Below are 16,598 nucleotides of genomic sequence, written 5' to 3' on the forward strand. Positions count from 1 at the left end.
AGAAGATTTCAGCAAAGTTTCAGGATACAAGATAAACATACAAAAATCAGTTGGATTCCTTTACACCAACAAAAAGAACCTTGAAGAGGAAATTACCAAATCAGTACCATTTACAATAGCCCCCAAGAAGATAAAATACCTAGGAATACATCTAACCAGAGATGTAAAAGATCTATACATAGAAAACTACAAGACACTACTGCAAGAAATGAAAAGAGACCTGCATAAGTGGAAAAACGTACCTTGCTCACAGATAGGAAGACTCAACATTGTGAAAATGTAAATTCTACCCAAAGCCGTCTACAGATACAATGCAATCCTGATCCAAATTCCAATGGCATTTTTTAATGAGATAGAGAAACAAATCACCAACTTCATATGGAAAGGGAAGAGGCCCCGAATAAGTAAAGCATTACTCAAGAAGAACACACTACCTGATTTTAGAACCTGTTGTACCACCACGGTAGTCAAAACAGCCTGGTACTGGTTCAACAGATACATAGAGCAATGGAACAGAATTGAGACTCCAGACCTAAAATTCATCCACCTATGAGCAGCTGATTTTTGACAAAGGCACAAAGTCCGTAAATTGGGGAAAAGACAGTCTCTTTAACAAATGGTGCTGGCATAACTGGATATCCATCTGCAAAACACTGAAACAAGAACCATACTTCACACCATTGGCCTGTTTGTCTTTTCTCTTACGAGTACTACATTGTCTTAATTACTGTAGTTTTGTAACCATATTTGATATCTGATAGTGTAAGTTACAAGTTTTGCTATTCTTCAAGATTTCCTTAGGTATACTTGCTATGGAGCCCTGGTGGCACAGTGGTAAAGAGCTCAGCTGCTAGCCAAAAGGTCAGCAGTTCAAATCCACCAGGCGCTCCTTGGAAGCCCTGTGGGGCAGTTCTACTCTGTCCTATAGGATTGCAATGAGTCGGAATCGACTCAATGGCAATAGTTTTTTTTTTTTTATACTTAGTATATACATTTCAGAGTCAGTATGTGAATTTTCTTTTTTTTATACTTGGTATACACATTTCAGAGTCAACATGTGAATTTTCATTTTTAAAAAACGGCAGAAATTTTGATAGGGAGTGCATTGAATCTAATGTTCAGTTGGAGGAGGCTTACTATCTTTAAAACATTGAATTATCCAATTAATGAATATTTAGTTCTTCTTTAACTTCCCTCAGCAATATTTTGTCAGAATATCTTTTACATATTTGCTGAGTTTATTTCTGGATATTTTATGTTTTTATGTGACTTTGTAAATGCTTTTAATAATCTCATTTTTATTTGTTTATTTAAATAGGAATATAAAGATACAATTATTTTGTCTACCTTGACCTTGTATCCTACAATTTTGACAAATTTACTTATTATTTATAAATATTTTGTCTATAGATTCTTTTAACATTGTATGCAAATCACTATATGATTATTAATAGTTATTAATAACCATTTTATTTCTTTCTTTTGAATCTTTTTATCTTTATGTATGTATATATGTTTGTAAGGGTTTTTTCTTTTTTGTCTTATACTGGCTGGGGGCAATTTAAATATTTTTTTAAATTTTATTGTGGTAAGATATATATAATAAAAAGTTTGCCATTTTAACCATTTTTAAGTGTACAATTCAGTGGCATTAGTTACATTCACCATGTTGTGATACCATCACCACTATCCATTTCCAAAAGTTTTTTTTTATCACCTCAAATAGAAACTAAGTACCCCTTCAGCTATAACTCTCTCCCCCCACAACGATTTTTAGTATGTTAAATAAAGTAATGATAATGTTAATATCAGGCATATTTGTCTTGTTCTGATCTCAAGGGGAAACTTTCGATATTTCACTATTAACTATGATGTTTGTTCCAGGAATTTAGGTTTTCTACAACAACAGGAGCCCTGGTGGTACAGTGGTTAAGAGCTTGGCTGCTAACCAAAAGTTTGGCAGTTTGAATCCACCAGCCGCTCCTTGGAAACTCTATGGGGGAGTTCTACTCTGTCCTGTAGAGTTGCTATGAGTTGGAATCAACTGGACAGCAATGGGTTTTACAACAACAACATACTCAGTTAAGGAAATTCCTTACCTTTTATAGATTAATAGTTTTTTTAATCAATAAGATTATTAAATTTTGTCAAAAACATTTTCTGCATTGATATTATATGATTTTCTTCTTTTGTTCCTGTTCATTTTGTGAATTAAAATGAGTGACATTTTTAATGTTAAAGAAATCTTGCTTTCCTGGGATAAACTCCATGTGGTCCTGCTGTATTTCTCTTTTTATTTATCACCAGATTTAATTTGCTGATATTTTGTTTAGGACTGTTCCATCTGTGCTTATGAAAGAAATTAGGTGTAGTATATATATATATATCCTTGTCAGGTTTTGGTGTCATAGTTAACCCGCCCACCCCCACCCCCCCAAAAAAAAATCATTGCCATCGAGTCAATTCTGACTCATAGTCGTCCTACAGGACAGAGTAGAACTGCCCCATAGGGTTTCCAAGGAGTGGCTGGTGGATTCGAACTGCTGACCCTTTGGTTAGCAGTGGAGCTCTTAACTACTGTGCAATGAGGGCTCTGTGTTGTAGTTATGCCCCATATAAAATGAGTCGGGATGTGTTCCCTCTTTTTCTGTTCTTTGGGATAGAAAGAATATCTTTTTTGTAAGGTTAGTTTTGTTTCTTTCTTAATGAAGCCGTATGGTCTTGGAATTTGCTTTAAGTAAAATTTTTGAAATTATGGATTCTGTTTCATTTCATTACTACTCAGATTTTCTATTTCTTTTTGTGTCAATTTTAATAGGATATACTTTTCTAGGAGTTTTTTTTAATCTCAAATGTTCTGTAATACAGTTTTCCTAATATTATCTTAAAGTATTTTTGATGTGTCTTGGATCTGTGTGTTCTTTTTTTCATTCTGACAGAGGTGTTTTTCTGCTTTCTGTCTATTCTTCTTGATCATTCTTGCTAAGGGTTTGTCCATTTACTTAGTCTTTTAGGTATTAGTTTATCAATACTCTACTGTGGACTTGAACTCTATTTCATTAATTTTTGCTCTGTTTATCATATGTTTTGTTTAATTTCTTTGGGTTTATTTTGCTTTAGTTTTGTTATGTTCTTGAGATGGGCACTATTTTCTTGTTAACACATCAATTTTTACTCTCTCTCTCTTTCTTTATTTGGCATTTAAACTGTAAACTTCCCTTTAAGTACTTATTGAGCAGTAGTCTCTAAATTTGGCATGTTGTATTTTTAATTTCATTCATTTAAAAATATACTCAAATTTCTATTTTGCTTTTTCCTTTTCTCCATGGGTTATTCAGATGTGTATTTATCAATTACAAACATAGGAGAGATATTTTAGTTACCTATTTATTATTGATGTTTTCATTAATTACCTTGTGATCTGTGACCATAATTTATATTATTTCAATTTTTTGAAATTTGTTTAAACTTATTTTATTGCCTAGCATATAGTCAATAAATTGAAATGTTCCCTTTATCACTGAAAAAAAAAAGTGTGATGCATTTGCTGGATAAAGTATTCTGTGTATATCCTTTACATCAAATTTGCTAAAACGGTTCAACTCTTTTGTATTTTACAAGTGTTTTACCTGCTTAGTCTATCAATTCAGAGAGATAGATTAAAATCTCTCTATTATTGTAGATTTTTCTATACTTTCTTGTAATTTTGTATAATTTTGCTTATGTAGGTAAAGTCAATATTCTTTGAAGTATAATTATTTAGAATAGTTATATCTTCCCAGGGAATTGAACTTTTGATCATTCAGAAGTAATCTTTATATCTAATATTGCTTTTTTGCTTTAAAATCTATTTTATCTGATATAGCTATACCAGTCTTATTTATTTATTTTTAAAAATTATTCTTTATTTCTTTCTTTTTATTGTGCTTTAGATGAAGGTTTACAGAACAAACTAGCCTCTCATTAAACAATTAGTACACATATTGTTTTGTGATATTGGTTACCAACCCCACGACATGTCAATACTCTCCCTTCCCGACCTTGGGTTCCCTATTACCAGCTTTCCTGTTTCTTTCTGCCTTCTAGTATTTGCCCCTGGGCTGGTGTGCCCCTTTAGTCTCATTTTGTTTTATGGGCCTGTCTACTCTTCGGCTGAATCGTGAACCTCAGGAGTGGCTTCATTACTGAGCTAAAAGGGTGTCCAGTGGCCATACTCTTGGGGTTTCTCCAGTCTCTGTCAGACCAGTAAGTCTGGTCATTGTCTATGTGTGCGTGTGTGTGTGTGTGTGTGTGTGTGTGTGTGAGTTAGAATTTTGTTCTACATATTTCTTCAGCTCTGTCCGGGACCCTCTATTGTGATCCCTGTCAGAGCAGTCTGTGGTGGTAGCAGGGCACCATCTAGTTGTGCTGGACTCAGTCTGGTGTAAGCTATACCAGACTTTTTTTTTTTAATTTTTTAAATTGTACTTTAGGTGAAAGTTTACAGAACAAATAGTTTCTCATTAAACAGTCAGTACACATATTGTTTTATGACATTGGTTAACAACCTCACGACACGTCAACACTCTCCCTTCTCAAACTTGGAGGACCTTTTTTTTTGGTGAAAATATACATAGCCAAAGATACACCATTTCAAAAATTTCTATATGCACAATTCAGTGACATAGATTACGTTCTTCCAGTTGTGCTGCTATTCTCACTTTAGATGAAGGTTTACAGAACAAAATAGTTTCTCATTAAACAGTTAGTACACGTACTGCCCGATGACAATGAAGTTATGGATTCTGTTTCATTATTATGGATTCTGTTTCATTTCATTACTACTCAGATTTTCTATTTCTTTTTGTGTCAATTTTAATAGGATATACTTTTCTAGGAGTTTTTTTTAATCTCAAATGTTCTGTAATACAGTTTTCCTAATATTATCTTAAAGTACATGTCAACACTCCTTAATCAACCTTGGGCTCCCTATCACCAGCTTTCCTGTCCCCTCCTGCCTTCTAGTCCTTGTCCCTGGACTGCTGTGCCTCATTAGTCCCGTTTTGTTTTATGGGGCTGTCCATTCCCCGGCTGAATGGTGAACCTCGGGAGTTACTTCACCACTGAGCTAAAAGGGTATCTGGGGGCCATACTCTCGGGGTTTCTCCAGTCTCCTTTAGGCCAGTAAATCTGCTCTTTTTTTTGTTGTTAGAATTTTGTTCTACATCCTTCTCCAGCTCTGTCCAGAACCCGGTCAGAGCAGTCAGTGGTGGTAGCCGGGCACCATCTAGCTGTACTGGACTCAGTCTGGTGGAGGCCTTGGTAGCTGTGGTACATTAGTCCTTTGGACTAATCTTTTCCTTGTATCCTGTTCTCTTCATTCTCCCTTGCTCCCGAAGGGGTGAGACCTGTGGAGTATCTTAGATGGCCGCTCACAGGCTTTTAAGACCCCAGACTCTACTCACCAAGGTAGAATGTAGAACATTGTCTTTATAAACTGTTATGCCAACTGAACTAGATGTTCCCCGAGACCATGGTCCCTACAGCCCTCCGCCCAGCAATTCAGTCCCTCAGGGAGTTTGGATGTGTCTATGGAGCGTCCATGACCTTTCCTTGTACAAGTTGTGCTGGCTTCCCCAGTATTGTATACTGTCTTACTCTTCACCAAAGTTACCACTTATCTATTGTCTGTTTAGTATTTCCCACCACCCCTCCCATCCCTCCTAACCAACAAAGATTGTTACATTTTGTGAGTAAACTTTTTCATGAGTTTTTACAATAGAGATCTCATAAAATATTTGTCCTTTCGTGATTGACTTATTTCACTCAGCATAATGTCCTCCAGTTTCTTCCACGTTATGAGATGCTTCACAGATTCATCATTGTTCTTTATCGTTGCATAATACTCCTTTGTGTGTATGTACCATAGTTTGTTTATCCATTCATCTGTTGGTGGGCATCTAGGTTGTTTCCATCTTTTTGCTATTGTGAACAATGCTGCAATGAACATGCGTGTGGATATGTCTATTCGTATGACCGCTCTTATTTCTCTAGGATACATTCCTAGGAGTGGGATTGCTGGATTGTATGGTATTTCTATTTCTATCTTTCTAAGGAAGCTCTATATCATTTTCCAAAATGGTTATATCATTATGCAGTCCCATCAGCAATGCATAAGAGTTCCAATCTCCCCGCAGCCCCTCCAACATTAGTTATGTCCAGCGTTTTTGATTCGTGCCTGTAATGCCCGGGTGAGATGGTATCTCATTGTGGTTTTAATTTGCATTTCTCTAATGGCTAGTGAACTCGAGCATTTCCTCACGTGTCGGCCACTTGAAAGTCTTCTTTGGTGAAGTGTATGTTTATTTCCTTTGCCCAATTTTTATTAGGATTATTGGTCTTTTTGTTGTAGAGGTGTTGGATTTTCTTGTAGATTATAGAGGTTAGACCTTTGTCTGACTTATAATGCCCAAATATTTTTTCCCAGTCTGTAGGTTCTCTTTTTACTCTTTGGTGAAGTCTTTTGATGTGCATAAATGTTTAATTTTTAGAAGATACCAGTTATCTAAGTTATCTTCTGGAGTTTGTGTGTTGATGGTTATGGTTTTTATCCTGTTATAATGCCGTGTATCAGGGCCTCTAGCGTTGATCTTATTTTTTGTTCTATGAACCTTATGGTTTTTGGCTTTTTATTTAGGACTTTGATCCATTTTGAATTAGTTTTTGTATATGGTGTGAGGTATGTGTTCTGTTTCATTTTTTTGCAGATGGATATCCAGTTTTGCCAGCACCATTTGTTAAAAAAACTGTTTTTTCCCCATTTGATGGACTTTGGGCCCTTGTCGAAGATCAGGTGACCATAGGTGGATGGATTTACATCTGGGTTCTCAGTTATGTTCCATTGGTCAATGTATCTGTCATTGTACCAGTACCAGGCTGTTTTGACTACTGTAGCTGTATAGTACGTCCTGAAGTCAGGTAGTGTGAGTCCTACTACTTTATTCTTCTTCTTCAATAGTATGTTATAAAATACACCCTCTAATTTCTTAACTTTGGTCATTTTATTCTTCAGTTCTAGAATTTCTGGTTGTTTCTTTTTGAAATTATATTGTTATTTTTTCCACTTCATTGTTTCTTGCTGAATATTTTAAGTTCAGCACTTACCTCCATCATCACAGTTAACAGTTGATTTATAGTCTCTGCTAATTATAACATCGGTATTAATTGTGGGACTGTTTCAATTGTTGTGTCTCCTCATGTGCTGGGTTATTATTGAGTGGGTACTACTCATTAGCTTGTACAATTGTTTAGTACATTTTATTGTGTTCTGGACATGAATTTGATGCCTAGATTTATGTATTTGTGTTAACAATTTCCAGGGAGTATATTTTTTCTCTACTGCCAGATGTTTGGAGGCACTAACAATCCAAGATCACCATAATCCAATTTCAGGTTTGAGATTTTCTGCGGCCCAAATGACTTGAAACTGGGTGTTACCTAGTACTGCCGTAAGACGGATACCACAAGTGAGTGGCTTTAAAGAACTGGAATTTATTGTCTCATAGTTTTGGAGGCTAGGAGTCTGAATTCAGGGTGTCGGCAAGGCCATGCTCTGTCCACTTTAGATCATCCTTGTCCCTTTCAGCTTCTGGCAGCCAGGTGTTTCTTGGCATTCCTTGGCTTGTAGAGAGCTCTTCACATGCTGTTTTCTCCCTATGTATGTCTCTTTGTCTGTTCTGCTCTTCTTATAAGAAATCACTCAGAAGTAATTAGGTTTAGGACCTACCCTACTTGGGTATGACCTAATTACCAGAACAAAATTAAAACCCTGTTTCTAAAGAGGGTCACATTCACAGATACAGGGGTTAGGATTTCAGCATATCTTTAGTGGGGGATGCAATCCAATCCATAACACTGGGAGTCAGTTCATAGAAGGACTGGTTTCTTTCTGGTTCACACTTACTGTTGATATACAACCTCTCAGGGACTATCTTAAATGAGGGATAGTTTTACAAGACACTCCTCCATCTTGGCAGGACCTAGAATTCATCTTTTGATCACCTAGCCTTCCTGCCTGTCATAGGCACTGCTTGGTCTCTCAACCAACTGCAAAAGGTGGCAACAAGTATTGCAAGTACCGCTTTCATCTCTCTGAATTCCTGTCTACTCCAAGACGTTGACTCTCTATTTTCTCATCATTTTGTTAGCTTTTTAATTTTGTTTTTCTTGTCCTGAGTTTTTACTTGTGTTTAGTGGGATGAAGGTTCTGGATTATGCAATCCACCATTTTAGTAAACTTCATGGAGTTTTCTTAGCCATTATTTTATATTGGCACGCGTGTTGAAAAAGAATGTATGTTCCATTTCTAGTCAGACTTCCTCTGCATGTAAATTTTCAAGGGCAAGAATTATATATGAAATTTCCTCTAGCAAATACAGAAATTGATGCAAGTTTAACAAGAATTACATATCCAGTAATATGCAAGAAAACTCTTTGTCAGTTTCTGATAGCCAATAAATGTCTGTTTTCTTTCTTTTAGGCTATGAAAATATATATTATTGCCAGATTAATCCTTTTAAATGTAAATTTTGATGTATGTAATTTAATAGAAAGGCTAAACAAATAAATACACTTGGCTGCTAGTAGGGATGGGGTGGGTATCCTCGTCAGTCTCTTGAAAATCATACTGGAGCCAATTGAGAAATACTAAAAATAATAATACTGACATACTGGGCATCCTGCACCATGCTACATTTCTCAGCTAAGCATCTGATTACTTTATTTAGCAAATGTATATTATATACCATGTGACAGGTACCATCCAATGGACTGAGAATGCAGAATAAAAACCAAAAACCAAACCAGTTGCCATCGAGTCAATTTCTACTCATAGTGACCCTATAGGATACAGTAGAACTGCTCCATAGGGTTTCCAAGGCTTGTAGTCTTTACAGAAGCAGACTGCCACATCTTTCTCCCACAGGGTGGCTAGTGGATTCCGCCTTTCAGTTAACAGCCAAGCACTTAACCACTGGGCCATCAAGACTCCCTAAAGACACCACAGTCCCATGATAAAACTTGTTAGATAAGGAGATATTTGCAGAACAATGTGGTGAGTTATCTAGTAGAGGCAAGGACATTAAGATCTCAGAGTCCTGAAAATAAAAGAGTTGACTGATAATAGCACAGCTTTGAGAAATCAGTGTGCCTTCACTCTCACCCCAGTTAAACTCATTGCCCCGGAGTCAATTCTGACTCATAGTGACCCTATAGGACACAGTAGAACTGCGCTGAAGGGTTTTCAAGGCTGTAAATCTTTAAGGAAGCAGACTGCCATATCCTTCTCCCACAGAGCAGCTGGTGGGTTCAAACCATCGACCTTTTGGTTAGCAGCCAAGTGCTTAACTACTGAGTCACCAGGGTTCCTCACCCCAGTGAAGGACATACCTAAAAGCCTAATTCATGTCCACTTCCTCTTTTTCCTCCCTTACTAAGGGAGAATGACAGCATTCCTAGGCTTTCTCCACTACTGCATGTACAAGTTGTAGAAAAGGAGGTGAAAGTAATAAAATATGTCCTTTTAAAAAAATCATCAAAGAAAGAACAGTGCATTCAGGAAATGAAGCAATTGTGTCTTTTCTCTGACAATCTTATGATCTTCAAAGTGATTTTCAGATACATTTCTGAAAATTTCAGAGTTTATTTCCTTTTATGCATTATGAAAACTTACATGCCCATCTCATTTAAACATTTACTGGCAATTGTAATTCTAGATACTGAGTTTATTACTAAACACAATATCATGAATTCAAATTCCCTCAAAATTGAACCTTCAAGCAAAAATGAGTTTTCTGAAATAATGTAAGTCATGGCATTACTTAAACTCAGAGGCTTATAAACTATATTGTAAAACTAATTTCCGTTAATTTTAATGCACTTTGGGCCTAGACAGGTTGGATATATTAACAAAAGGCTTTGACTATTTAAATAAAAATAAAAAACTGACATCTTAAGAAAAGCACAGATTCAAAACAAATACAATTCAATAAATAAAGGGATATGAAACCAAAGTATTTACACTCCCACAGTGAAACGGAAAACAAAAGAAAGGTAAAAAAATGAATTCATTTAGATCAGTGCTGATACTCTAGCTAGTCATATAATCTTACATATTAATTTTTCCATTATTCTTCTAAAAGTATTATGCAAATGAATCTTATTTCAAAATATACTTGCATTTGTTAATTTCAGCTGGCCTTCCCAATAAAATATGAAAATGGGCCCTTTAAAAAATTAGCATGACTAATCTAAGAAGAGCGCGTTAAAAAATATATAGATTCAAATATTAAAAAGTACAAGAACAAGATTGTTGATAATTGCATCTCTTCCATCATATAATACTTCTTCTGTGTTTGAGTATATACTCTGAGGACTTTTGATGAAAATACATTTTTAAAGTAGGAAAACCTTTCTAATTCTCATTGCCTCATAAAACTTTCTTTTGGTACCACTGACTATATATTATTTATCCAATATAAATAGAATAAAACTCCCTAATTTAGCTGGTATATGTGAGGAAATTCACTTTACGCATCTAGGCTGAGAATTAAGGCCCGCAAATCAATATACACGAACTGGTTAATCTTCCTTTTTATAATGTCATTTTATTTACTAGATATTGAAGTGTTTCTTTTAGTTGAATGATGGAATTCTTAGATATTAAGCGGCCCAGAAAGAAATAGTAATGTCTTTGTTTTTAACCTACAAATATATTTTTTGTTATGCTTTTTGATGATTTTTGTCCCATCCATCACTTGTGAATCTGATTATTAAATAAAAATTTTAATTGAAAATATGTATCAGTCAGAGACCAGACAGGAAAAAAGAATTTAAGCAAGGGAGTTCAATAAAGGGAATTTAATATTGGGAATATTGTATTCAAATAGTGTTAGAAGAACTAAAAGGGCAAACAGGGGACCATGAGGCAATCCAGCTATTAGCACAGCAGGAAGCCACTGCCTCCCCTAGTGCTGAAAGGGTAAGGATAAGAGGTGATGTTAACCAGTGAATAGGTAAGGAAGGGGCTTCTGGTAGGACCTCTGGCCTATGGAATAATGTGGGGAAATAAAATGAGATAGGGGTATTGGAAAGTAATAAAGAAAATTACCATTGTTTGCAAATGGTATTAATGTCTACATAAAAACACCAAGAATCAACTGAAAAAAAATCACAACTTAAAATATTTTATTATTATAATCACAAAATAAGCATTAACAAAATTTCTATGTATTAGCAAAAATAACATAGAAATATAATAAGAAATGTATTCTATCCATAACAATAACAAAAAGTAGGTAATACTTCAGAATAACCATTAAAGAATGAGTGTGAACCTCATGAAAACTTCTATACCATTTTACTCCGAAACCTAAAGACCTGAGTAAATAGAGATTCATATCCGGTTTTTGGATGAAAAAACCCTATATTTTAAAGATTGAAATTCCTTTGAATTGAAATTAATGGATGAGCTTATTGCAGTTTTATCTATATTTTCAATGGTTCATTTTAGACAGATAGTATTATAAATAATACCGATTTCTATCTAGAAAAGAAATTAATGATTAAAGACAAGAATACTTGGAAAAAAAGAACTACAGGGGTATGAAATTTTAAAATGCAATGTCCATTTCCAATTCCACATGGTAAACTGAGCAGCTGTACCTACTACCCCTTGCTCAAAAAGTCCATTTAAAAACACAGTGATCATTTATTGAGTGTGTGTGCATATGTAAATAAAGAAACAATTTTTTAAAACCTGTCAATTAAGACAATTTTGTATTTGCAGATATGAGGGTTACTGATAAGATAGAAAGCTGAGAGGTTCAGACTGATATCAAATTCAGAAGAGCCAAAAGTGAAGCTAACAACAGAAGCCGATCTTCCCAAGGAAGCCCTGGGGAAGGAGGACTCAGCTAAGAGGCAACAAATATCAAGTGCCAGAGTGTGCTTTGGGTCAGTCATCAAGATAATTATTTTAAGGAACTATATTGAGCGCGGGGTGTTTGTGTGCCTCTGTCTCCAGCCCATGAACAGAGCAGCTGACTATAGTAAATGAAGCCCAAGAAATTTCTCTGAATAAAATAGTCTTTTCCGTGGTAGGGCTACTACTAACAGTATTGTGGCTTGAGAAGGAAGCAGAGCTGAAGTCGAGACAATACTCAAGAGATAAAAAGAGGAAAACATTGGACAAAAAGGAGAGAAATACGTTAAGAGATTTTCATCCTCAGAATAAAACTCTTCTTAGATTGGGCAATTATGGAGGTTTTGGATATGCATGCATGCCTGCGCACCATCCACACAAACAGCAGTACCTACCACCATTTATAACTTTACTTACACAGAATGAGTGGTCAACCTTTATTACAGAATTCTGTTGGAGAAATGGAAACCGTGGTGGCATAGCGGTTAAGTGCTACGGCTGCTAACCAAAATGTTGGCAGTTCAAATCCACCAAGCACTCCTTGGAAACTCTATGGGGGCAGTTCTACTCTGTCCTATGGGGTCTCTATGAGTTGGAATCGACTCGACGGCAATGGGTGGTGGTGGTGGTGGATTGGAGAAACATGACCTCACCGTTGTGGACTCTACCATGCTGTGTCCCAATACCAGCTGATGTTATACTTCATTTATAAATTTTAATAGACCAATGCAAATGACCAGATATTTGAGGAAAACAAAGTGTGAAGGAGATGGACAAAGAACAAACAATAACAGAATTAACTGACTGAAAAAAAATCAGAGAAACAATAATACAAAGAAGAGAAAACAAATTAAGGCCAGTTTGTATCCTCAAAGACAACTTATATGAATGTTGCTTCCATGAAACAAGCATAATCCGCTATTCAACGAAAGAGATCCGAGATGTAGAATACATCTTTGGAAATTTAAAGTTCAACTAACTGACTAACAAAATGTATGCAACTTATGCTAAATTGTAGTAAATCTCTCAGAGTAATTAAGATGAAGTCAAGGAAAAGTATGAGAGATGATGTACAAATTCAGGTAATTCAAGGAGGAGGAACTTACTGACTTAAAAAAAATGGTCCCTAAACTATATTTAAAGTATCAGTTAATTGCCTGGCAGGATGAATAAATAAGACCTACACTTAGCACAATTTCATAACCTAGGTTAAAAATAAAAAATGTTACAGATTTCATAGAGAAAAAAATGTACTTACAGAGAAAGGGAAACCACAGGGATGTATCATTCTCATTAAAACCTTAAGCTGTTTGAAGAAAATGGAACAATTTAAATTTCTAGGAAAAATAAACATTTTAAAACTAAAATTCTATATCATTAATTAGCCATGAATTTCAAATAAATATATTTTCAGACATTTAAGAACAGAGAAATCTAAAATCCATGAAAAAATGCCCATTGGGCATTTGAACAAAACCAGAAAGATATCCAAAAATATGATGTCTTAGTTATCTAGTGCTGCCATACCAGAAATACCACAAGTGGATGGCTTTAACAAATAGAAATTTACTCTCTCAGTCTAGGAGGCTAGAAGTCCGAATTCAGGTTGCCAGCTCCAGGGGAAGGCTTTCTGTCTCTGTCAGGTCTTTTGAAAAGTCCTTGTTATCAATCTTCCCCTGGGTCTAGGAGTTTCTCAGTACAGGGACCCTGGGTTCAAAGGACGTACTCCACCTCCGACTCTTCATTCTTGGTGGTAAGAAGTCTCTTGCCTCTCTGCTCACTTCTTTCTCCTTTTATCTCTTGTAAGATAAAAGGTGATGCAGGTCACATCCCAGGGAAACTCCCCTTACATCGGATCAAGGCTGTGACCTGAGTAAGGGTGTTGCATCTCACCCTAATCGTCTTACTATAACCTAATCTTGCCTCATTAACCATAGGCAGAGATTAGGATTTACAACACATAAGGAAAATTATATCAGATCACAAAATGGACGACAATCACACAATACTGCGAATCATTCCCTAGCCAAGTTGACACATGGCAACAAGTGATATAAGAAATATAAGATCTAGACGATTAAAGAAAGTTAGAAAGTTAAAAGATAATCCATTATATGTTGATACTATTTTTTTCCTTTCAGCAAAATATATATATATATATATATATAAATGATTCAAGATCTAATCAATTGAACCATTTAATTGTGTAATACACATTATTCTAATAATTGAGTGGAAAGTGCTGGTTACTGCTTTTCATGGTTAATATCAACATACAGAGAAAGCCTTTAAGAATTATAGAGAGTGTAAATGTTATAACTATGGCATAAATATATGACTACCAAAAATAGGGAAGTATCATGGGAAAGAGATGTAAAGAAGGAAGCATGTTAATTCTAATTCCTCTTTTAATAATAGGGAATTGTTTTCTAGAGGTGTGATATCAAGAAATGCATGTTCAAGTACATTGTTTAAATTTAAAAAAAAAAAAAAGGCCTCCACCAGTCTGAGTCCAGTACAACTGGAAGGTCCCAGGCAGAGATGGAGAAAAATGTAGAACAAAATTCTAACTCACAAAAAAGACCAGACTTACTGGCCTAACAGAGACTAGAGAAACCCCGAGAGTATGGCCCCTGGACACCCTTTCAGCTCAGTAATGAAGTCACTCCCAAGGTTCACCCTTCAGCCAAAGATTAGACAGACCCATAAAACAAAATGAGACTAATGGGGCACAGCAGTCCAGGGACAAGGACTAGAAGGCAGGAGGGGACAGGAAAACTGGTAATAGGGAACCCAAGGTCGAGAAGGGAGAATGTTGACATGTTGTGGGGTTGTTAACCAATGTCATGAAACAATATGTGTACTAACTGTGAAATGAGAAACTATTTGTTCTGTAAACCTTCATCCAAAGTACAATAAAAAAATTAAAACAAAAATCAGAAGAACTAAAAAGAATAATGTGAAGACAGGTGGGAGGCAATGTAAATGCAATTTGTTCTTCTTTCCTAGAGACCACAGAAACTGTATAAATTTTATACTTGATAAATAAAACTATTTTTAGTAAAGTTATAATGGTAATTACCATAAGAACTAAACCATTAACTGTGAGTGACTAAAGGGTGTGTGTGATGTGTATGTGCGTGCATGTGTGTGTGGTGTAGAAAAAGAAAACTTACTTTTTTATTTTAGTTGCTTCTGCAACGTTCTATTTGTCTTTATTTTTTTATTATATTTTATTGTACTTCAGGTTAAGGCTTACAGAACAAATAGTTTCTCATGAAACAGTAGTACACATGTTGTTTTATGACATTGGTTAACTACCCCACAACATATTAACCCTCTAACTTCTCAACTTTGTTTTTGGTGAAAATACACATAGCCAAAGATACACCGTTTCAAAAATTTCTACATACACAGTTCAGTGACATTGACTACACTCTTCCAATTGTGCTGTTATTCTCACTTAAGATGAAGGCTTACAGAACAAAAGTTTCTCATTTAGCAGTTACTACAAATGTTGCCCTATGACAATGGTTAACAATCTCACAACACATCAACAATATCCTTACTCAACCTTGGGTTCCCTATCACCAGCTTCCTTGTCCCCTTCTGCCTTCTGGCCCTTGTCACTGGACTACTTGTACCTCGTTAGTCTCATTAGGTTTTACGGGGCTGTCCACTCCCAGGCTGAACAGTGAACCTCAGAGGTAACTTCACCACTGAGCTAAAAGGGTGTCTGGGGGCCACACTCTCGAGGTTTCTCCAGTCTCCTTTAGGCCAGTAAATCTGGTCTTTTTTTTGTGAGTTAGAATTATGCTCTACATCCTTCTGCAGCTCTGTCCAGAACTCTCTGTTGTGATCCTGGTCAGAGCAGTCAGTGGTGGTAGCCGGGCACCATCTAGCTGTACTGAGTCAGACTCAGTACAGCTAATCTTTTCCTTGTATCCTGTTCTCTTCACTCTCCCTTGCCCCAGAAGGGATGAGACCAGAGGAGTATCTTAGATGGCCGCTCACAGGCTTTTAAGACCCCGGACACTACTCACCAAGGTAGAATGTAGAGCATTGTCTTTATAAGCTGTGTCATGCCAAATGAGCTAGATATTCCCCGAGACCATGGTCCCCACAGCCCTCCGCCCAGCAATTCAGTCCCTCAGGGAGTTTGGATGTGTCTATGGGGCTTCCATGACCTTTCCTTGTACAGGTTGTGCTAGTTTCCCCTGTATTGTGTACCATTCTATTTGTCTTTAGTATGTGCATTATCATATTTGCAATAAAACGTAGTTTAATAAGGTTTTAACTTACTAATAATGTATCAAAATGCTATCTTATTTAAAACTGCATGACACCAGCCCAGTGATGAACAAGTTGTCTATTAGAACAAAAGAGAAGGGCCTGATACAGAATCTAAAAGAACTGTAGGGAAAGGAAGCATTAGTAAGTAAACACTGCTGGAATGTTTAGAGTAATAACAAATATAGAACCATTTCTCATGAAATATATATGAATATTTATATATTTTTTATGTGGGGAAAGATTTCTATGCGTGAAGACAATGGTAGGTGACAGAATGGTAAATATTGCTAAATTTAATTGTTTTGTTAAAAATACCATAGACAAAAATAGAAAGCACATATAAAAG

The 16,598-nt window shown here is 35.9% G+C and overlaps 1 pseudogene; it reads right to left on the reverse strand.

Annotated features, from left to right (window-relative positions):
• Positions 1-7,149, reverse strand: part of LOC101345187 (melanoma-associated antigen B10-like) — a 27,748-nt pseudogene extending 20,599 nt beyond the window's left edge.
• Positions 7,150-16,598: the final 9,449 nt, after the last annotated feature.

The sequence above is a fragment of the Trichechus manatus genome, unplaced genomic scaffold (genome assembly GCF_000243295.1).
Source record: "Trichechus manatus latirostris isolate Lorelei unplaced genomic scaffold, TriManLat1.0 scaffold00361, whole genome shotgun sequence".
In the NCBI taxonomy this organism is placed as follows: domain Eukaryota; kingdom Metazoa; phylum Chordata; class Mammalia; order Sirenia; family Trichechidae; genus Trichechus; species Trichechus manatus.